The 24,270-nt window shown below is 40.3% G+C and overlaps 2 long non-coding RNA genes across 9 annotated transcripts in view; both read left to right on the top strand.

The window, feature by feature from the left end:
* Positions 1-20,503, top strand: part of LOC144318894 (uncharacterized) — a 131,772-nt gene extending 111,269 nt beyond the window's left edge. For 5 of the 8 annotated variants that reach the window (XR_013384858.1, XR_013384852.1, XR_013384853.1 and 2 more), the window contains 5 exons: positions 6,793-7,090; positions 9,229-9,376; positions 14,849-15,020; positions 19,060-19,198; positions 20,026-20,160. This is a non-coding gene — a long non-coding RNA (uncharacterized LOC144318894). Of the gene's footprint in view, positions 1-6,792; positions 7,091-9,228; positions 9,377-14,848; positions 15,021-19,059; positions 19,199-20,025 lie in introns of all 8 variants that reach the window. The other 3 variants (XR_013384859.1, XR_013384857.1, XR_013384855.1) reach the window with 3 other exon arrangements.
* Positions 20,504-22,652: 2,149 nt separating this feature from the next.
* Positions 22,653-24,270, top strand: part of LOC144318893 (uncharacterized) — a 62,417-nt gene continuing 60,799 nt past the window's right edge. The window contains exon 1 of the long non-coding RNA XR_013384850.1: positions 22,653-22,956. This is a non-coding gene — a long non-coding RNA (uncharacterized LOC144318893). The remainder of the gene's footprint in view (positions 22,957-24,270) is intronic.

Below are 24,270 nucleotides of genomic sequence, written 5' to 3'. Positions count from 1 at the left end.
TAGTTCTTAGTCTATTCTAGATAAACTTTGCCAGTTTTAGACATTATAATATTCCCCTGTAATCTATGCTGACTTCCTTTGAACAAAAATCCTTAATTTTGATATAATCCAGTTAATACATTTTCTGCCTTAAGGTTGATTTATGCTTTTAAAAATTCTTCCAAACTCTAATATTACAAACATCCTCTTTTATTCCCTTCAGATAGTTTTATCTTTCACATTTACGTTTTTAATTCTTTGGGATTTCATCATTGTATGAGGTAGTAATCTAAATTATTGTATTTTTTTAAAAGGAGGTTAATTTCCTTCACACAAAACAAATTCAGAGATAGACAATCAGGATCTAGTGTGGTATCAGGTCAACAATCACCAACTCCAGTTCCTTCTACCTTCCCACTCCACCATCCTCATCAGTGACTTCTATCCTCCAGGCCATCTATAGTCTAAGATGGTGGCAGGTGCTCCAGTCATCTTGTCCACACTGCTACAAGGAAGGTGGAAGATGTTTTTGCTGCTGCTTCCTTTTTTTTTTTTTTTTTTTTTTTTTGCCTCTTTTGGGAAGCTGTCCTAGAAGTTCTATCAAATAGCTTTCCTTACATCTTATTGATGAGGATTTAGATATAAGAACATCTAATTGCACAGGAGGCTGGGAAATGTAGTCTTTATCTGGACACAAACATCACATCACCATCACATCATACTACATTAGGCAGTCTCAACAATGTAAGTTTTGTAATACTAAAAAATGGGGAGTGGATATTAAGTAGTCAAGTGGTAGTCCCTGCCACAAAAAAGATTACTAACTTGCTCTCAAATGGCCTTCTCTATTGCTTGGATAAATACAACAAGAATGAATTCCTTTACAATTAAAAATATCCAAATTAAAAGGACTTTGAGTGTCTTTCAAGTTTTTACTGAGATAAAATTCACAAGTTTAATCATCTTAAGGGTTAAATCCAGTGACTTTTATTATATTCACAGGTTTACAATCATTGCCACTGTCTAGTTTCAGAATATTTTCATCATCCCAAAAGAGTATCCCAAAAGTAGTTATTCCCCATTCTACCTTCGCCCCCATCCTCTTCCATTCACTTATCTCCTTTCTATATGGAATTGCCTATTACAGATATTTTATATATAAGGAATCATATACTATATGTCCTTTTGGGTCTGGCTTCTTTCATTCAGCATAACGTTCATCCATGTTGTATGTATCAGTACTAAATTCCTTTTTATGGATTAATAATATTCCAATGTATAAATATACTGCATCTTGTTTATCCATTCATCAATTGATGAACACTTGGGTGGGATATACCTTTTAGCTATTATAATAGTGCTGTTATGGGCAGCCCTGGTGGTTTAGCGCTGCCTGCAGCCTGGGGTGTGATCCTGGAGACCCGGGATTGAGTCCCACATCTGGCTTCCTGCATGGAGCCTGCTTCTGCCTCTGCCTGTGTTTCTGCCTCTCTCTCTCTCTGAATAAATAAATAAATCTTTAAAAAAATAAATAGTGCTGTTATGAACATTCATGTATGAGTTTTCGTTTGGAAACATGTTTCTAATTCCTTTAGGTATAACAGGGGTAGAATAATTGGCTCATGTGGTAATTTCCATAGAGGTTGTACCTTTTTAGAGTCCAACCAGAAATGCGTCAGGATTCCAGTTTCTCCATATTTGACCAATACTTGTTATTTTCCCTTAAAAAACATAGCAAATATAGTGGGTGAGGTGCGGTATTGCATTGTGGTTTTGATTTTCATTTCAACCATGTTTAATGATATGGAGGCATCAGTTCATGTTCTTATTGACCATACATGTATCTTCTTTGGAGAAATGTCTAGTCAAGTCCTTTGTCTATTTTTAAAGTGGGTTGTCGGGGATCCCTGGGTGGCGCAGCGGTTTGGCGCCTGCCTTTGGCCCAGGGCGTGATCCTGGAGACCCAGGATCGAATCCCACGTCAGGCTCCCGGTGCATGGAGCCTGCTTCTCCCTCTGCCTGTGTCTCTGCCTCTCTCTCTCTCTCTGTGTGACTATCATAAATAAATAAAATTAAAAAAAAAAAATAAAGTGGGTTGTCTTTTTGTGGTTGAGTTGTAAGAGTTCTTTTTTAAAATAATTTATTTTTTATTGGTGTTCAATTTGCCAACATACAGAATAACACCCAATGCTCATCCCGTCAAGTGCCCTCCTCATTGCCCATCACCCATTCACCCCCACCCCCCACCCTCCTCCCCCTCCACCACCCCTAGTTCGTTTCCCAGAGTTAGGAGTCTTTATGTTCCGTCTCCCTTTCTGATATTTCCTACCCATTTCTTCTCCCTTCCCTTCTATTCCCTTTCACTATTATTTATATTCCCCAAATGAATGAGACCATATAATGTTTGTCCTTCTCTGATTGACTTATTTCACTCAGCATAATACCCTCCAGTTCCATCCACATTGAAGCAAATGGTGGGTATTTGTCATTTATAATGGCTGAGTAATATTCCATTGTATACATAAACCACATCTTCTTTATCCATTCATCTTTCGATGGACACTGAGGCTCCTTCCACAGTTTGGCTATTGTGGACATTGCTGCTAGAAACATCGGAGTGCAGGTGTCCCGGCGTTTCATTGCATCTGTATCTTTGGGGTAAATCCCCAACAGTGCAATTGCTGGGTTGTAAGGCAGATCTATTTTTAACATTTTGAGGAACCTCCACACAGTTTTCCAGAGTGGCTGCACCAGTTCACATTCCCACCAACAGTGTAAGAGGGTTCCCTTTTCTCCGCATCCTCTCCAACATTTGTGGTTTCCTGCCTTGTTAATTTTCCCCATTCTCACTGGTGTGAGGTGGTATCTTATTGTGGTTTGGATTTGTATTTCCCTGATGGCAAGTGATGCAGAGCATTTTCTCATGTGCATGTTGGCCATGTCTATGTCTTCCTCTGTGAGATTTCTCTTCATGTCTTTTGCCCATTTAATGATTGGATTGTTTGTTTCCTTGGTGTTGAGTTTGATAAATTCTTTATGGATTTTGGAAAATAGCCCTTTATCTGATACGTCGTCTGCAAATATCTTCTCCCATTCTGTAGGTTGTCTTTTAGTTTTGTTGACTGTATCCTTTGCTGTGCAAAAGCTTCTTATCTTGATGAAGTCCCAATAGTTCATTTTTGCTTTTGTTTCTTTTGCCTTTGTGGATGTATCTTGCAAGAAGTTACTGTGGCCAAGTTCAAAAAGGTTGTCGCCTGTGTTCTCCTCTAGGATTTTGATGGAATCTTGTCTCACATTTAGAGCTTTCATCCATTTTTTTAAATTTTTAAAATTTATTTATGATAGTCACAGAGAGAGAGGGGGGGAGTGCAGAGACACAGGCAGAGGTAGAAGCAGGCTCCATGCACCGGGAGTCCGACGTGGGATTCGATCCCGGGTCTCCAGGATCGCGCCCTGGGCCAAAGGCAGGCGCTAAACCGCTGTGCCACCCAGGGATCCCTAGTCCATGGTGTTTTGATAGGGATTGCATTAAACGTGTATATTGCCCTGGGTAACATTGACATTTTCACAATATTAATTCTGCCAATCCATGAGCATGGAATGTTTTTCCATCTCTTTGTGTCTTCCTCAATTTCTTTCAGAAGTGTTCTATAGTTTTTAGGGTATAGATCCTTTACCTCTTTGGTTAGGTTTATTCCTGGGTATCTTATGCTTTTGGGTTTAATTGTAAATGGGATTGACTCCTTAATTTCTCTTTCTTCAGTCTCATTGTTAGTGTATAGGAATGCCACTGACTTCTGGGCATTGATTTTGTATCCTGCCACGCTGCCAAATTGCTGTATGGGTTCTAGCAATCTTGGGGTGGAGGCTTTTAGGTTTTCTATGTAGAGTATCATGTCATCGGCAAAGAGGGAGAGTTTGACTTCTTCTTTGCCAATTCGAATGCCTTTAATGTCTTTTTGTTGTCTTTCTGATTGCTGAGGCTAGGACATCCAGTACTATGTTGAATAGCAGTGGTGAGAGTGGACATCCCTGTCTTGGTCCTGATCTTAGGGGAAAGGCTCCCAGTGCTTCCCCATTGAGAATGATATTTTCTGTGGGCTTTTTGTAGATGGCTTTTAAGATGTTGAGGAATGTTCCCTCTATCCCTACACTCTGAAGAGTTTTGATCAGGAATGGATGCTGTATTTTGTCAAATGCTTTCTCTGCATCCAATGAGTGCATCATATGGTTCTTGGTTTTTCTCTTGCTGATATGATGAATCACATTGATTGAGTTTGGATGTAAAGTTCTGTGGATATCTGTAGATATCTGTGAAATCCATCTGGTCCAGTGTATCAGTTAAAGCTCTCGTTTTTTTTGGAGATGTTGTGTTTAGAAGACCTATGGAGTGTAGAAAGCGCTAGATTGAAGTTACCAAGTATAAGTGTATTATTATCTAAGTACTTCTTCACTTTGGTTATTAATTGAGTGATATATTTGGCAGCTCCCACATTCGGGGCATATATATTGATGATTGTTAAGTCCTCTTGTTGGATAGATCCTTTAAGTATGATATAGTGTCCCTCTTCATATCTTACTACAGTCTTCGGGGTAAATTTTAGTTTATCTAATATAAGGATGGCTACCCCTGCTTTCTTTTGAGGACCATTTGAATGGTAAAAGGTTCTCCAACCTTTTATTTTCAGGCTGTAGGTGTCCTTCTGTCTAAAATGAGTCTCTTGTAGACAGCAAATAGATGGGTCCTGCTTTTTTATCCAGTCTGAAACCCTGCGCGTAAGAGTTCTTTATATGTTTTGGACACTAGATCCTTATCACACATATGATTCAGTGAAATTTTCTCTCATTTTGTGGATTTTTTTTTCATTTTGTGGATTTCATTTCACTTCTTAAATAGTGTCCTTTGAAGCACAAGAGATTTTATTTTGATAAATTCAATTTATTTTTTTCTTTTGCTGCCTTCGGTTTTGGTTTCATATCTAAGAATCCATTGCCAAATCCAAGGTCATGAAGACTTACCCTCATATTTTAAGAGTTGTATAGAGCCAGCTCTTATATTTAGGTCTCTTATTCAGTTTGAGTTAATATTTGTATATAGTGTGAAGTACACAGTCTGACTGTCATGTCCACGTACTGTTTTCTCAGGACCATTTGTTGTCAATGCTATTCTTTCTCCATTGAATGGTCTTGGCACAATTGTCAAAAATCAATTCACCATAGGTGTATAGCATATTCCTGGACTCTCATTTTACTCTCAACTGATACATGTATGTTTATTTTTGTGCCAGTACCACAATGTTTTCGTTAGTATACCTTTGTAGTCATTTTTGAAACTGAAAATAGTCCTCCAACTGTGTTCTTTTTTGAGATTGTCTCAGCCACTCACGGTCCTTTGCAATTCCATATTAATTTTAGGATGCACTTTTCCATTTCTATAAAGAGGCAGTTGGTATTTTGACAGGGATTGCGTTAAATCTGTCAATTGCTTTGGGGAGCATGGTCACTTTAAAAATATTAAGTCTTACATTCCATGAACGTAGGATGTCCTTCTGTATATCTTGGTCTTCTTTAACTGCTTTTAGCCATATTTACCTTGTTAGTGTATAACTATTGCATCATCTTGGTGAAATTTTTCTCTGAATATTTTCTTTTTGAAATATTATAAATGGAATTGTTTTCCTCATTTCCTTTTCAGATTGTTCATTGCTAAGATACAGAAACACAGCTGATTTTGTACCTTGATCTTACATCCTGCAACATTTTTAAAAGATTTTATTTACTTATTCATGAGAGACAGAGAGAGAGGGGCAGAGACATAGGCAGAGGGAGAAGCAGGCTCGTTGTGGGGAGTCTGATGGGGGACTGGATCCCAAGACCCTTGTATCACGCCCTGAGCCAAAGGCAGACGCTCAGCCACTGAGCCACCCATGGGTCCCCATGTCCTGCAACTTTGTTGAATTGTTTATTAACGTTAATAGTTGCCTCTTTGTAGCGATTCTTTAGAATTTTCTCTATATAAGATCATGTCATCTGTGAATAAGAGATTGGTTTGCATCTTCCTTTCCAATTGGGAAATGACCAAAACTAATTAAAGAAAAATTCTATGGTAGGACAATATTTACATAAAATTTAAATATGCAAAATAACACTGTATATCGTTAGTGATACTTGCATGCAGTTACATAATGCTTTAATAAAACCAGGATTTCTGGGCATATTACGCTTTAATTATTTAATTTCCTTAAAAACCTCACAAGGTGGGCTTTCTTTTACTTTCATTTTACAAAACTGAAAACAGAAATCTAGACATTAAGTAAATTGCTCAAGGCCGCAGAGGTAGTAAGAAGTGGAGGTGGATTATGAACACAGGTGATCGAATTCCTGAGTTCCTGAGTCCCTGCTCTGAACTACCAAAAAAATCATAATGAATACCAAACTCATGATAGTGTTTAACTCTGGAGGGATCCCTGGGTGGCGCAGCGGTTTGGCGCCTGCCTTTGGCCCAGGGCGCGATCCTGGAGACCCGGGATCGAATCCCATGTCGGGCTCCCGGTGCATGGAGCCTGCTTCTCCCTCTGCCTGTGTCTCTGCCTCTCTCTCTCTGTGTGACTATCATAAATAAATAAAAAAATAAAATATTAAAAAAAAAACTCTGGAGAAGAAAGGAAAGGAATAAGAATGGGAAATGGCACCCATGATCTTCAATTGCACTTGTTAGATTGTATTTAAATTGGGTAGTAGTTGCACAGGTGTTCATTGTATTAGTATACTCAGGTTTTTTTTTCTTTTTTAATGTATATTCTTTTATTTCAGAGTTTAAAATTTATGAGGAAACAGTTAAGTATCTCCTGCAAGCAGTTGGAAATAGAGACACAAGACAGAAACTAAGCCCTGGCATGGCTCAGAATGAAAAGTGAAATACAAAAAATATAAAATACAAATTCAAGAAGAAAAATGAAAGAGATACTGTAGAAATAGTGTAAGCAACAAGAGCAATAAATATGAAAATCTCGAAGTTATTAAGTTTCTCGAGAAAGCTAAACCATCAAAATCGGGACATGACAGAAAATAGACAGACTGATAACCGCTGAAGAAGTTGACCGAGTAAATGGTAATTTCCTCCCAAAACAACTCTAGGCTTTCAATTCCCTCATTTGCTGTCCTTCAAGACTCTCTTGGCTATTCTTGACCGTTTGCTCTTTCACTTAAATTTTTAAATCAGCCTTTTCACATTTCAAAATAAATCTTGTCATTATTGTGAATAGAACTGCATTGAATTTGTAAATTAACCGAGAAGAATTGTCTCTGTGAATTTAAGTTATCCTACCCACGACGAAAGCTGTTATTTAAGTCTTCTTTAATGTCTTTTAATTAGGACATCTTTTTTTCTGTAAAGATCCTACACATCTTTTGTTAGATGAATCATTGAATAACTTACTTTGGGGGTATAACTTTATAAATTACATGTTCTAATTTTGTTGGTATATAGGAATGTAATTGATTTATACATTGATCTCCTATCCAGCAAGATACTAAACTTAGTTATTTATTCTCTTGGATTCTCTGTATAACTGTAGGCAGTTACACAGTGTGTGAATAATAATAAATTTATTTGTATTTCCAGTAAAGGTGATTTTTTTCTTTTAAGAATTTTAACACATGTATAGATATGTGTAATAATTGCCATACTCAGGACAGAGAATCGTTTAATCACCCCCATCCAATCGACTTCCTGCTATTCCTTTGTACTCACCCCAACAATCCATTAATCCAGGCCACTGCTGATCTGCTCTCCATCCCTATAGGGATGAAAATATCATATAAATTGGTTTTCTGATAATACCATGTAAGTGGAATCATATTGTATATAACCATTTGAACTACTATCATGCTTTTGAGATTCATCCAAGTTGCTGTGTGTACCAAAAGTTCGTTCCTTTTTATTCCTGAGTAATACTCTGTTATATGAAGGTGCCACAGTTTGTCATTCATCTGTTGTTGTTTCCAGTTTATGGTGATTATGAAGGGAGCTTCTATAAATATTTGTGTTTCGGTTTTTGTGGGAGCATGTCTTTATATCCTCTAGGGAAGATACATGGGAGTGGGGTTTCTGGATCATACTGTAAGTAAATTGCCAAGTGATGTTCCAGGAGGGTTGTATTGGAGTTCTGGGTGGTTCAGTTGGTTAAGCATCTGACTCTTGATCTTGTTATGCCCAAGATTGCAAATCTGATAAACCACCAAGGAGCCGCCACCGATGCCAATACACAAGGGTTTATTAACAAGCTCGAGCCTGGGTCCAAGTATACCAACACAGCGGAGCAGGGACTTGGACCCCGAGGTGGGTGGGTTACAGCTGGGAGTTTATGGGCAGGTCTAGGGGATTTTCAGAAGAGGTGGAGGAATTTTTTCATTCCGATATGGGGGAAAGGGTGGGGGAGTTTCTTAAGATCTGTTTTCATTCCAATACTGGACTTTCTGTCTCCATCAGGAGCGTTCTGAGCTCTGTTTTCATTCTGATACGGGACTCTCTGTCAAGGGCGTTCTGCGTTTTTCCTGTAAAGTTTCAGCTCTTATTCACAGGGGCCTGTGATGGCTGTACTTGTGTTAATGCTAAACTTGAGGTGGAGTGGCCTTAATTTTCTCGGCCTCCACAGATCTCAGCCCAGGTGGTGATCTGAGAGTAGGTTTGAGCCCTGTGTTGGTCTCCATGCTGGGTGTGCAGCCTACTGAAAAAACAAATCCAGAATGTTTATATGGTTTTGCATTCCTAGCAACAATGTATGACATTTCCAGTTGTTCTGCATGTTTGCTACTGTTTGGTGTTTTAATTTTATTTAGCTGTTCTAATAGGTGTGTAGTGATATCTCAGTTTTAAGATTCATTTTATTTATTTATTTATTTATTCATTCATTTATTTATTTATTTATTTATTTATTTATTTATTTGAGAGAGAGAGAGAGAGCGCGCGCAAATGCGCAGAGGGAGGGCAGAGGCAGATGGAGAGAGAGAGAATCTCAAGCAGACTCCCCGCTGAGCATGGAGCCCTACAAGGTACACCCCATGATCCAGAGAGCACAACCCTGAAATCATGACTTAAGCTGAAACCAAGAGTCAGATGTTCAACCAACTGGACCACCCAGGTGCCCCTTATCCTAGTTTTAATTTGCGTGTCTCTAATAGATAATGATGTAAAAAATCCTTTCTTTATTACTTGCTGTTCCTATAATTTTTTCTTTTTTTTTAAAGATTTTATTTATTCATGAGAGACACACAGAGAGAGAGAGGCAGAGACACACAGGCAGAGGGAGAAGCAGGCTCCCTGCAGGGAGCCCGATGTGGGACTCGATCCCAGGACCCCGGGGTCACACCCTGGGCCAAAGGTGGCGCTAAACCGGTGAGTCACCTGTTCTTATATTTTTTGGTGAAGTGTCTGTTCATGGTTTTGCTCATTTTTAAATTCAGTTTATGGTGACCTAATTGTAGATTCACCTGCAGTTATAAGAAATCATACAGAGAGACCCAGGTATTCTTTACCTAGATTCCCCCAGTCATAACAGTATGCAGAACTATATATTCTCAGAAGCCATAAATTGTGATACAATCCACCAGTCTTAGAGTTTTCCCATTTTACTTGCAATTATTTGTGCATGTTATGCATGTGTGTACATGTGTATGTAGTTCTCTACAGTTTTATCACGTGTAGGTTAGTGTATCCTCCACTACAGCCAAGTTAAGGAACAGTTCATCAACATAAGGATTCCTCAGGTTGCCTTTTTATAAGCACACCCACCTACCTCCTGCCTCCACCTTAACCCCTAGTAACCATCAATTTGTTCACCATTTGTAAAATTTAGCCATTTCAAAAATAGAATATATAATAGATAATATCACATAGATGGAGCCATATAATATGGAGCCTTTGGGGATTGGCTTTCACTAGTCAGCATAACTCATTGGAGATTCATCCAACTTGTTGCATGTTTGCACGTATTGATAGCTCATTCCTTTGTACTGCTGAGTATTATTCCATGGAATTTAAATAGTTTATCACAGGTTACTTATTTACCCATTGAAAGCATCTGGGTTGTTCCTAGTTCGGGGCTATATGAATATAGCTGTTATGAATATTTGCGTGAGGTTTTTTGGTTTTGTTTTGTTTTTAACTTTTACTTGCATTTATTTTATGTAGAATTTGTTTCCCGGGACAAAAGTTTTTGTGTCTTCAGTTTCTTCCGGGATCTCTTTTTCTTCTGAGCAACCTCCTCTTCTGGTTTAGAAACAATCTGCTCTTTTTCAGTAAGAATCATCTCAGTGCACCAGGGAGAACTCATGTATGGGTTAATTCAACCATGAGCCCTCTAAGTTGTATGCCACATCTTGGGGGCTTTGCTCATCTGGATGTGTTCAATGGCCAGGAAATCTACATCTAAACACTTAAGTTCAGCATTACTCTCTGCATTTTAAGGATGTGCAGTAAAAATTTAGTACTCTTCTTAGGCCACTGGCCCTTGTGTCCAGCCCCACTGTTTGGCCTGGGCATACACCTACCAACTCCACCATCGTAGCGAGGGAATGGCACATATTGCTTCTGCAAAGTGGCATCTTTCAGATCCTTGGTGGCTTTTCAGATATGCATATCCTTGATGGCCTGGGCAGTTTTACTTGTGTTCTTCAAGTGAATCTGAAGATTTGAACCTCTTGATTTGCATGATTTTATAGGGTTTTCTGGGCAAGTGAATAGCGAACCGTTTTCAGAGATCACCTTAGGCCGCTAACTTCTTATTCTCCAGGATAAATGCCCAAGATTACAATTTCTGGGTCTCTTTTTCTTTAAGAGTTTATTTATTCGTGAGAGACATAGAGAGACATAGGCAGAGACATAGGCAGAGGGGGAAGCAGGCTTCCTGTGGGGAGCCTGATGTGGGACTTGATGCCAGGATCCCGGGATCATGACCTGAGCTACCATCACACGCTCAACCACTGAACCACCCAGGTGCCCCCAGTTGCTGGTTCTTACAGTAATTGCATTTTTTAGAAGTTTTAGAAAAAACTACACAACTGTTTTCTGGAGTGTATCACTTTATATGACCTTCAGCAATGTGTGTGATCTTGTTGCTCCACATTCTTGCTATCAGTTGGTGTTGTCACTACTTCTCATTTTGGCCATTCTTAAATGTAAGTAGTGATACCTCATTGTAGTTTTAATTTCATTTCCCTGATGGCTACTAATGTTGAACATCTTGATTTGCTAATTCAACATCTGTATATCTCTGTGTTGAAATTATTGTTTATGTCTTTTGCCCACTTTAAAACTGAATTGTTGGGCAGCCCGGGTGGCTCAGCGGTTTAGCACCACCTTCAGCCCAGGGCCTGATCCTGGAGACGTGGGATTGAGGCCCAAGTCAGGGTCCCTGCCTGGAGCCTGCTTCTCCCTCTGCCTGCGTCTCTGCCTCTCTCTCTCTCTCTGTGTCTCTCATGAGTAAATAAATAAAATATTTAAAAAAATAAAATAAAATTAAGTTGAATTGTTTACTTATTTTTCAGTTTTGAGACTTATATATTCTAGGTACAAGTTCTTTGTCAAATAGTGATTTGCAAACATTCTGTCTAATCAATAGCTTTTTATTATTATTCTTTATAACAATTTTATTGATATAATTAACATATGATATAATTCACCTATTTATATTTAAATTTTTCTTCCTTTTTTAAAAAAATTAAATTCAATTTGCAAACTTATAACACCCAGTGCTCCTCTCATCAAGTTCACTCCTTAGTGCCTGTCACCCAGTCACTCCATCCCATCACCCTCCTCCCCTTCTGTAACCTTTTGTTTCCCAGAGTTAAGGAGTCTCTCATGGTTTTTCTCCCTCTCTAATTTTTCCCTGCTCAAGTTTACCTCCTTTCCCTTATAGTCCCTTTCACTATTTATTATATTCTGCATATAATGAACCTATATGATGATTGTCCTCCGACTGACTTATTTCACTCAGCCTAATACCCTCCAGTTCCAACCAGGTCAAAGCAAATGGTGAGTATTCGTCCTTTCTGATGGCTGAGTAGTAGTCCTTTTGTGTAAATATATATAACTTTATCCATTCATCTGTCAGAAGACATCAAGTTTGGCTGTTGTGGACATTGCTGCTCTGACATTGGGGTGCAGGTGTCCTGGCATTTCACTACATCTATATCTTTGGGGTAAATGCGAAGCAGTGCAATTGCTGGGTCATAGGGTAGCTCTATTTTTCACCTCTTGAGGAACCTCCACACTGTTTCCCAGAGTGACTGTACCAGCTTACCATCCCATATAACTCACCTATTTAAAGTGTGCAATTGATAGATTTTGGTATATTCATAGAGTTGTGCAATCCATGTTCATAATCAATTTTAGAACATTTTTATAGTCAGTAAAAGAAACTTCATACCTATTGCCATTTTGACCCAACCTTCCTACCTGCACCCAAGGCAACAACCAGTCTACTTTATGTCTGTACAGATTTACTTACTCTGAAATTCCATGTAAAGGGACTCATATAATATGTGGCCCTTTTTTGACTGGTTTCTTTCAATTGGCATCGTTTTCCATGGTTTACGCATGTATGGCATACATCTGTACTTCATTCCTTTTATTTCTGATGGACTTTAAAGCTATTGTGAATAGTGCTGCTATGAACATTTGTGAGCAGGTTTTTGTGGACATGTTTTCATTTCTTTTGGATACATACCTAGTTTTGGAACTGTAGGGTCATATAGATGTTTAACTTTCTGAGGAACTACCAGTGTCTTTTTCAAAGCAGTCTTCTCATTTTTTTAACAGTGCCTTTCATGTGAAATGTAAAAAAAAAAAATAAGATTTTCTGTATTTATTTATTCATGAGAGACACAGAAAGAGGCAAAGATATAGGCAGAAAGAGAAGCTCTCCCTGGGGGGAGCCAGATGAGGACTCGATCCCAGTGTGACATGATCATGACCTGAGCCAAAGGCAGTCAGCCACTGAACCACCCCAGTGCCCCAAAATGTAAAAAGTTTTAAGAGTCCAATGTATTTGTTTTTTCTTTTATGGATGGTGCTCCAAGTCATGTCTATCAACTCTACTTAACTCCAAAATCACAAGATTTCTTATGATGTTCTAGAATTTGTAGAGTTTTATGTTTTACATGTACGACTGTAACTGATTTAAGGTTAATTTTTCCATAAGGTGTGACGTTTACATGAAGGTTCTTTTTTTTTCATATGAATGTCCAACCTTTCTACATCATCCATTGAAAAGATTGTCCTTTATCTACTAAATTGTTTTTGTACCTTTGTCAAAAATAAATTGGCCAGAGACAGGGATATCCCAGGAAAATCAAACTACATACCAATAAATATCCCTTATGCATATAGATGCAAAAGATACTCAACAAAATGAGAGCAAACTGAATCCAACAGCATATAAGAAGATTATATAGCATGACTAATTGGAATTTATCCCACGAATGCAAGGATGATCCAACATAAGACCAACGAATGTAATATACCACCATTATAAAGTGAAGGGGAAAAAATGATGCAGCAAAACCATTTGACAAAATCCAACACATTTACATGATAAACACACTCAACAAACTAGAAACAGAAGGGAACTTCCTCGACATGATAAAGGGCATTTATTAATAATAATAATAATAATAATAATTCCCCACAGCCAACATTATACTAAATGGTAAATGATTAAGAGCTTTCTGCCTAATCAGAAACAAAATGTCTAATTTCACCGCTAATACTTAGCATTTTACAGACAGTTCTATGGTAAGTAAATAGGCAAGAATAAGAAGAAAAGCGGGATGCCTAGGTGGCTCAGCAGTTGAGCATCTGCCTTTAGCTAAGGTTGTGATCCTGGAGTCCTGGGATTGAGTCCCTCATTGTGCTGCCTGCATGGAGCCTGCTTCTGTCTCTGACTCTCCCTCTGTGTCTCTCATGAATAAATAATAAAATAAAATAAAATAAAATAAAATAAAATAAAATAAAATAAAATAAAAAAATAAAATAGTCATTCAAATTGGAAGGGAAGAAATAAATCTTTCTCTATTCATAGGTGATAATGCTCTTATCTACAGAAAAGCCCAAAGAATCTACATAGAAGCTATTATAAGTTAAATGAATTCAGAAGGGATGCTGGATACAAATCAATATACAAAAATTAGTTGTTTGTATACACCAGCACTGAACAACATTAGAAGGAAATTAAGAAAACAATTCCATTTGTGATAGCATCCAAAAAATATGCGAAAGAGTAAAATTTAACCAGAGATGAAAGACTTCTATGCTGAAAACTACAAAACATTGATAAAATAAGGGAAACACAAATAAAACAAAAGGCACCCTGTGTTCATGGATTGGAAGACTTACCATCGTTAATATGGCAGTTTGCCATATTGCCATATCCCAAAGCTATCTATAGATTCAGTGCAACCCTATCAAAATTCTAATGGTCTATTTGCAAGAAAAAGAGAAGCCAGTCCTCAAATTCATATGGGATTGCAAGGGATCTTGATTATCCATAACACTGTTAAAAAAAGAACAAAGTTGGAAAATTCAAGTTCTCCATTTCAAAAAAAACCCAACAAATCTACAGTAATCAAAATTATGTGGTACTGACATAAGCATAGATTTAGAATAGAACTGAGACTCCAGAAATCAACCCATATATCTATGGTTAACTGAAATTTTTTTTGTAGACTCCATGCCCAGTGTAGAGCCCAGTGCAGGGCTTGCACTGACAACTCTGAGATCAAGATTTGAGCTGAGGTCAATGGTTGGATGCTTAACTGACTAGTCACCCAGGTACCCCTGATCAACTGATTTTCTTTCTTTTTTTTTAAGATTTTGTTTGTTTATTTATTCGTGAGAGACACACAGAGAGAGAGGCAGAGACACAGGCAGAAGCAGAGGGAGAAGCAGGCTTCATGCAGGGAGCCTGATATGGGACTCGATCCCGGATCTCCAGGATGACGCCCTGGGCTGAAGGCAGACGCTTAACCACTGAGCCACCCAGGTGTGTAAAAAGCAAGTTTATGATTGCCAGGATTGTGGGGAGTAGGGAATGGGGAATAACTAACTAATGGATGTAGGGTTTTCTTTGGGGGTGATTAAAATGTTTTTGAACTATATAGAGGTGGTGGTTGCAAAACATTGTGAGTATTTGAATGCCACTAATGTATTCATTTTAAAATACTTTTGGGACACCTGAGTGGCTCAGTGGTTGAGCATCTGCCTTTGGCTCAGGGCATGATCCCAGTCTGGGGATTGAGTCCCACATTGGGCTCCCTGCAGGAGGCCTGCTTGTCCCTCTGCCTATGTCTCTGTGTCTCTCATGAATAAATAAATACTGTATTTTTTATTTTTAAAAAATATTTTATTTATTCATGAGAGACACACACACAGAGAGAGAGAGAGAGGCAGAGACACAGGCAGAGGGAGATGCAGGCTTCATGCAGGGAGCCTGATGCAGGTCTCGATCCCAAGAACCCAGGATCATGCCCTGGGCCAAGGCAAGCCCTAAACCACTGACCGACCCAGGCATCCCTAAATAAAATCCTTTTAAAAAATAATTTTATTTAATGTGATGTCATCTACCATAAAGTTGCCCATAAAAATCAATTTGCCATGTTTTTGTGGGTCTGTTCATCTAAGGTGAATGACTGAATGACTCAATGAATCGATACATTGGAGATGATCTCCAAATGCAGGTGTTAATGTTTACTCTCAAAAAGTAGATGCCTAGGCCAACTCAATCACAGCTATTTTTTAATTAATATTTTTAGTAGAGGTATGTTTTTCTATTCTATTTTTTTTTTTAAGATTTATTTCTTTAGTCATGAAAGACACAGACTGAGAGAGAGAGGCAGAGACACAGACAGAGGGCGGAGCAGGCTCTTCCCAGGGAGCCCCATGCAGGACTCGATCCTGGATCCCGGGATCACAACCTGAGCCACCCAGGTGTCCCTCTACTCTATTTTAACAGGAGCTGAACTTGGACCTGAACATCAGGCAGAGTCGGACACCTGACCATGGAAAACCAATCAGCTTGGGCAGCCCCGGTGGCCTAGCAGTTTAGCACTGCCTTCAGCCCAGGGTGTGATCCTGGATACCCTTGATTAGTCCCATGTTGGGCTCCCCGGGTGGATCCTGTTTTTCCCTCTGCCTCTTTCTCTCTGTGTGTATGTGTGTTTCAAATAAATAAATAAATAAATAAATAAATAAATAAATAAATAAATAAAATCTAAAAAAAAAAAAAAAACACCAATCAGCCAACCAAAGGAAAATGACATAAATTTATACAAATTATTTATCTGAAAACTGTAAAGAAGGCTAGAGGATGCCCTCTTTATCCCCAATCCAGCATTTTTTAGAAGCAAAACACAAAACAAAATGTTTGTGAATGTAAAATCCGAGCACATCACACAATGTCTGGCTCATAGAAAGTGCTCACTAAATATTTGCCCAATGTTGAATGGATGAATGAACATTCGCAGTGGATAGCTTTCTAAAAGGGTTAAAGAGCCAACATCCCCACATGGAAATAAGGACAGAACCAGTTTTGGAAGCAGGTTAATTTAAGTGTCAACTTGAGAATTTCAGGTGATAAACAGTAGCTTAATGTACCAGGAATTCTAGTTGCAATAACATTTGGTTAGTTAGGTAGGCTTTTATCAATGATAAACTATGGGAAGTATTAACCAGCCATAAAAGAACCTTTCACAGAAATGTACATTTCTTGACGATGAGAGAGGGCCATGTGTGTTGGAATACACAGTAGCTACTTTAGAATAACTCCAGGAGGAGGATCAAGAGATAGAATGGATGCCAACAAAGGAAAAGGAAAGAAAATTCCTCATCAAGAGTAAATAAAGTATCAAATGGAGAAGAAAATAGAATAGGAATATTAAATTTCTAGGTCACTCTGCATCCTAGCAGTTATGGAAATGTGATGGTCAAATGCTAATTAGAAATAAACATTATGAAGCAGGAATGTTGAGGGAGTGAATTATTACAAAATTCCTATGATTTTGGTATAAACCATTTACATATTACAATTTAATTCAAGAACAAAAATTTAAAGCCAGCTGGTAGGGCAGCCCGGGTGGCTCAGTGGTTTAGCGCTGCCTTCAGCCCAGGGAGTGATCCTGGAGACCCAGGATCGAGTCCCGTGTCGGGCTCTCTCTGCATGGAGCCTGCTTCTCTCTCTGCCTGTGTCTCTGCCTCTCTCTCTCTCTCTCTCTCTCTGTGTGTTCTCATGAATCAATAAAAAAATTAAAAATCTTAAAAAAAAATAAAACCAGCTGGTAGGTAAATAAGGGCACATTAGCTCCTGGGAGAATGCTTTCTACAATCACATTAGAATATGATAACAATTATTACTTTGCTTTTTAGTGGCTTCCAGAAAGCTATCTATTAACTACTGTCACTGAACTCTTAGTGAGTGAATCACTCTGGGCCTTGTTAAAACTACAGAGGGTGATCAGGTAGTTTCACTTTATTAATGAATTGCTCTGCTGATTGTTACAGGGAACTAGCATCCCTCCAGGACTTCTCTCATTATGATACATTTGGGTTGCCTGTTTTTCTCATAATCGAATACCACAAAGAGGAACCCAAGAGAGTCCTCTTAGCCATCTTGAGAAGTTATTAAGCAAGTTCTGATTGCCTTCAGAGCAAGTGAAAAGCAGCTCCCATGTTCTCAGTTAAACTTCCCTCCTGTGGGAGAGAGGGCCTCTATTGAGTGGGAATAGTTTCTCAATGATGGTTTAAATAGAGATTGTCAAGACCTGTTCATCTTTTAGAAACTAAACTATTTATGGGTGAAATGTTGTAATGTCTGAGATTTCCTTTAAAATACTTGCAAGGGTCCCCTGGCTGGCTCAGTCAGTAGAGCATGCCACTCCTGATCCAGGGACATGAGTTTGAGTCCCACATTGGGTACAGAGATTACTCTAAAAAAGTAATAAGGAGATCCCTGGATGGCACAGCAGTTAAGTACCTGCCTTTGGCCCAGGGCATGGTCCTGGAGTCCCGGGATCAAGTCCCACATCAGGCTCCCTGCATGGAGCCTGCTTCTCTCTCTACCTAAGTCTCTCCTTCTCTCTCTATCTCCGTGTCTCTCATGAATAAATAAATAAAAATTTTTAAAAAGATACAGATTTTACACCATTTAGAAAATTAACTCAAAATGAATTCTAAACCTAACTGTAAATGATAAAACTATAAAACTCCTGGTAGGTAATACAGGGGATTACGTAGATGATCTCGGGTTTGGTGATTACTTTTTAGATATAACACTAAATATACAACTCATGAAAGAAATAAATGAAAAGCTGGACTTCATTAGCATTACAAACTTCTACACTGCAAAAGAAACTGTCAAACAATTAGAAGACAAGACAGAGGCTATGAGAAAAAAATTGCAAATGACATATCTAATGAGGGTGCCTGGCTGGCTCACTAAATAGAATGCGATTTATTTATTTATTTATTTATTTATTTATTTATTTATATTTGAGAAGGAAGATCGAGGGAGAGGGAGAGAGGAAATCCTAAGCAGGCTTCATGACCAGCCTGGAACCTGACACTGGACTCAATCTCACAAACACTAATGGACTGAGCCACCCAGGTACCCTAGAACCACATGCAACTCTTGATCTTGGAATTGTGAGTTCAACCCTCATGCTGGGTCTGGAGCTTAGTTTTTAAAAAAAAAAAGAAAAAAAGACATGTCTGTTAAAGGACTGTGAAATTATGTGAAGAATTCTTAAAATTCAAAATAAGAAAATGAACAACTCAATAAAAAAAATGGGCATAAGATCTCAACTGGCCGCTTACTAAATAATGTACACAAATAAAAAGATGATCCACATCATATGTCATTAGGGAATTGCAAATGAAACAATTTAACAGTATACAATGATCAGAATAATGAAAATCAACAAACCGTGAAAACAACTGCTAGCAAAGATGTGCAGGAACAGGAACTTTTATTTATTGCTGATGGGAATACAAAATCACACAGCTTTTTTTTTTCTTTTTTTTTTTTTCAGCTTTCTTTTTCTTGGCACAGACTCCCTGATTAGTGTGGAACCTATGTGTGGCTCGATCCCAGGACCCGAGGCGATGACCTGAGGGGAAACCAAGAGTGGTCACTCAACCGACTGAGCCACCCAGGCTCCCTTCTATTAGGTTTAATAGCTAAAGACATGTTTTAATTCACAGATATCCATTGACGGGTAGAGTAGACTCCAGGCCCACAGTGGCGTGGCATGGCCTTAGGGATCCAGGCTCCTGCCTTTACTTCCTATTGTCCTAAGGCTGGCTCCACTCCTGGTTGCCAGTAAACCTTCAGTGGTAAACCAGGCTTCAGCTCCGTGCCTCAGAACACTAAAATTTTGATTCCTTTTGGTGTATGTAGGCTGGGAAGCGTTTAGGCTCCCATAGCCTTTTCCAGGTTACAGTGTAGGCGAGAGAGTGTAGGCTACTCTAACACTTTCTCAGTTGTAGCTGTTGTGTTTATTTGTTCCTGGTTTTTTCCACCATGACCTCCTCGAGGGATGTGGAATGACTGGTATCTACTACAGAGTCGAGGGAAATCCTTAGGTAGTGGTTAGTTTTACACAACGGTTCCGGTCTCCTTTCCTATGGACACAGAACTTCTGGTTGAGCAGAGTTGCCTGAGTGGCTCTCACCAGTGAGTTTGCTGTGGAGTGAATGAGTGGTGGCAGGTCTCCTAGGTGAGGTATGAGATGAGGTTATGTGCTCTCTAGGGTCCTGGGAAAGGAGTTAGCCATATGAATAAAGAGAGGGAGGAAATGGCCGCTGTGAGGAGGGTGAGGGGCTGTGTGTGTGTGAGCAGCAAGACGGATGGCTGAGTCTGTTGACATGTGTAATGGAGGGCCAGATGTGTACGTGTTGGCCTTTTGAGGTAGATGACTTTCCTGCTTGACCTGGTTCCTGAGAATGGACCTGAACCTACTGACCTCTACTCACCTGCCTCCTTTCATCCCTTCCAGGTTTGCAGTAAGCATTGGCTACTGGCAAGACCCTCACATCCAGCATTTTGCAAGACTGTCTAAGGAGAGAAGGCTCCTGAAATTAACAGAGGCAAGTGACCTCCCCCTTCTTTCCGAATATCCCCTCCTTAGCAAAGAGACCTGACGTTTTCGGGATTCTTTTTTTTTTTTTTTTTTTTTGTATAATTTTTCTTAAGGATTTTTTTTGTTTTTGAGAGAGAGAGAGACAGAGAGAGAGTGAGAGCACAGAGAAGAGGGGAGGGACTGAGGGAGAGTGAGAAGCAGACTCCCCACTGAGCAGACAGCCCAATGCGGGGCTCGATCCCATGATCTGGAGATCATGACCGAGCTGAAGGCAGACACTGAGCCGACGGAGCCACCCAGATGCGCCAAGGGATTCCCTCTTAAAAAGAGAGTTCCAGTGTTCACTCTCTCCAGTGGTTTCTGGAAGTGCTTCTTTCCCAACATGCTCACCAACATAGCGTATCATGAAACTTCTCATCTTTGTTCATCTGATATGTGAAAAATGGTATCTTACAATAATTTTATTTTATATTCCTCCTATTTTGGGGTGAAGGTGAAGATCGTTTTTACGTGTCTAAAAGTCACTTATATTATCTTTTACTGTGATCTGTCCAAGTAAGGAATTACTTTTTTTGCCTTGGTACCGGTGATGGTAACACTATTAGTCTCTGCAAGTCATTTCTATCCAGGCAGGGAAAGGAGTTGAGATGACAGGGTGACTTAGTCCCAGGGAGATTGAGAAATTAACCAAATCACTGTAGCTTTTGTGTGTGCAGGGAACGTGGGCCCTAGAGCTGGATCCTCTGGGTAGGTTCTATAAGAAATGCAAAGCGATTTTGAAGTGGTGGTGCCTGGGAATAGGGACAGGGTAGTTACTTTGAGGCATCAGGAAGATGGGGCAAGGCCTGGCTAAGAGGCCTCCCTCAGGCCTCCATCCCATGCCCTTGAGGCAGCTTCCCTAAGAGATGCTGCAGAGCCAGGGCTCCTCTATGGGGCGCCAGGATCTGGGTGCCCCAGGAAGCATGGCAGCCGTGTGTCCTTCCTTCCTCCTCTCCCTGGGCTGGCATCTCCAGACTGGAGCTTCCTAGGAGAGTCCTTCCCAAACAGTCTGTGGTGAGCATCTTTTGAGCATCTTTAAAGTTGTTTCCCCAGCATCCAGTCTGCTGTGGATGATATTCTTTTTTTTTTCCCTTTCTTTTTAAAACTTTTTAAAATAAATTTATTTTTTATTGGTGTTCAATTTACCAACATACAGAATAACACCCAGTGCTCATCCCGTCAAGTGCCCCCCTCAGTGCCCGTCACACATTTCCCCCAACCCCCCGCCCTCCTCCCCTTCCACCACCCCTAGTTTGTTTCCCAGAGTTAGGAGTCTTTATGTTCTGTCTCCCTTTCTGATATTTCCCACACATTTCTTCTCCCTTCCCTTATATTCCCTTTCACTATTGTTTATATTCCCCAAATGAATGAGAACATACACTGTTTGTCCTTCTCCGATTGACTTACTTCACTCAGCATAATACCCTCCAGTTCCATCCTCGTTGAAGCAAATGGTGGGTATTTGTCATTTCTAATGGCTGAGTAATATCCCATTGTATACATAAACCACATCTTCTTTATCCATTTGTCTTTCGATGGACACCGAGGCTCCTTCCAATACAAATCAAAACCACAATGATATACCACCTCACACCAGTGAGAATGGGGAAAATTAACAAGGCAGGAAACCACAAATGTTGGAGAGGATGCGGAGAAAAGGGAACCCTCTTACACTGTTGGTGGGAATGTTGAAATGGTGCAGCCACTCTGGAAAACTGTGTGGAGGTTCCTCAAAGAGTTAAAAATAAACCTGCCCTACGACTCAGCAATTGCACTCTTGGGGATTTACCCCAAAGATTCAGATGCAATGAAACGCCGGGACACCTGCACCCCGATGTTAATAGCAGAAATGTCCACAATAGCCAAACTGTGTGTGGATGATATTCTTTAACACACAGGGAAAATGATTTACTGGATGCATAAAATACAAACTCAAATCATTTATAGGAGAATCAGTAGACATAGAATTCCTATGTCCAATTGCTGTAAGTCTCTAAATGCCACTGAAATGTGGTTCTTAGGACAGTCATCCTTTCAGCGGCAGGGCTTTAGAATGCAGATTGTATTCCTTTCCCCCTCTTCGATTTCCCATCTCCTGTGCTGAACAAGTTAATTTTTTCAGCAACATTTGCGTGGTGCCTTTCCCTCCCCCCATCTCGAGGACATTTTATAAACACAGAGACTCTCACCCACTCGGGATGGAGACGAAGGGAACATGATAAGAATTACCCGCCCCCCCCCCACCCCCCGTTATATGTTTCTGCTTTGATACTTACCTGGCCAATTTCATGACCCCAAAATACTATTTTGTCATGATCTTGCCATTTCAACGTTTAGCAGAGGTGTAAGTGGCTTTCACCTTAGCTACGAGAAAGCACGTTTTCAAGAGGAACGTTTCGATCTGGTGTGTTGATGCAAAACACTTGTCTTTCCTAAGTGAAATTATGGGAGAGTTTATTTTTAAGATAGGTAATTCCACTATTAAATAGATTGTATTTGCTTTGGTTCAAACAGCTTTAAAAAGGGATAGAGTTTGAAAGCACTGTTTCTCTTGTGAATTTCACAGATAAAGCGCTGACCCTGAGGAAGAACAGAAGTGTCCTGTTTTGCTGTTCTCCTGGGGTGGGCTTTGCAGGGATTATGTCTGACCTCCGTGAGCCATAGCTTGTGTCTGTCTCTCTTTCAGGTTATTTTGCTCGAGTCCATGGCGTCAGTCAGCTTATCAAGGCATTTCTACGGAAGACAGAATGTCACTGTCAGATTCCTAATCTTGGGGCTGGCGTGGATAGCACCTTCTGGAGATTAAAGGTAAATTAAAACTCCCCTTCTTATTTGCCAAATTGTTTTGTTTTGTGAAGGTGCCTGCGTGGCTCAGGAATGTTAAAAATATATTCAGAGGGAATCCAGTGACCGGGGCTGCCTGTCTCTCGCTCCATCACCAGCTGCTTGCAGCTGCTGCCACCATCAGCCGCCTACGTGATGTCTCTAGGGCCATAGTGGAGGATGTGCGCCTTGCTTGTCATTCTTTGGTGTTAGAAACAGGGCTTATGATCACACTCCTCCTATACATTTCGTGTGCACGTGTGGAAGAACCCTGCCTGTGGAATTGCTGAGACTGACAGCCCATGCATTGGCCATCTTGACAGTAACTGAGATTTTATTGTCATCAAGACAGTGTGTTCGGTACAGTTTGGAGATGAGCGAGGCTGGGTGAAGGTACTATGACAGGAAACCCTTTTGTAGCTATTCCCTGATGTGATCCCCCACCTGCTGTGTTAGGGATCAAGAACAGGTATCATTACACTCACTCACAGGAAAGGGGACGGTCCCATTAGTGGCGGAACCAGGACCGAGCACTGGTCTTTGATTCCCGGCTAGAATCGTAGCTGCCCACCTTTTCCCTCTGACACCTTCACCGATTGCACCTGCCTTTTTGTAGGTTCGTACGGATTTTTCTCAGTTCTTCTATCAGGTCCGTCACGTGGCAGTGATGGGTACGTGCGTTTCCCCAGGTTTCTTGCAGGCGTACACCAAGAAAAATCAGTGTGTGGGCCTAACAGCACCCGCATAGGCATTTTGTCCCTAATCAGTTCACCTGATAAGGAAGTCTTTGGTCGTGAGTGCGCCCGACCTTTCTGCTATTCAGGCGAGAACCCAGCAGCCTCAGCACAGCCGGAGTATTCATTGTTTGCCTCTGCACTATTCATTCAGGATAAGATAGCTAACGTTTATGAAGTGCTTGCACATACGCGACCTCATGAATTAACGTGAGAGCTCTGGGGTGGAAGGGTTAGAGATCGGGAAAGGGGGTGCTGCAGGAGCCTGTGTCTTCCCCAGATTGGGCGGCCAGTGGCGTTGATGCCTGGAACAAACTGTGGACTACAGCTCCGCCACGTCCAGGCTCGGCTCCTGTTCTCTGCACGGAGCCCTGTGGTTGTTCGGTGGGGAGTCTTTGCCATTCGTGGGGCAGTGGTGCCTGTGTACCTCAGAGACCATGCTGTGGGGGAAGGAACTGGGACAAAGCACAGTGGCAGAATGTGGACCGTGGTAACAGAAGCCACTGGAGAAACGCCTCCCTCGGGCCTGACACCCTTTTGACCTGATCTCGTGATTTGGTTTCTC

Source organism: Canis aureus, chromosome 8, assembly GCF_053574225.1.
Source record: "Canis aureus isolate CA01 chromosome 8, VMU_Caureus_v.1.0, whole genome shotgun sequence".
Classification (NCBI taxonomy): Eukaryota; Metazoa; Chordata; class Mammalia; order Carnivora; family Canidae; genus Canis; species Canis aureus.
The sequence above is the reverse complement of the archived record's forward strand: the minus strand, read 5'-3'. Positions and strand labels throughout refer to the sequence as shown.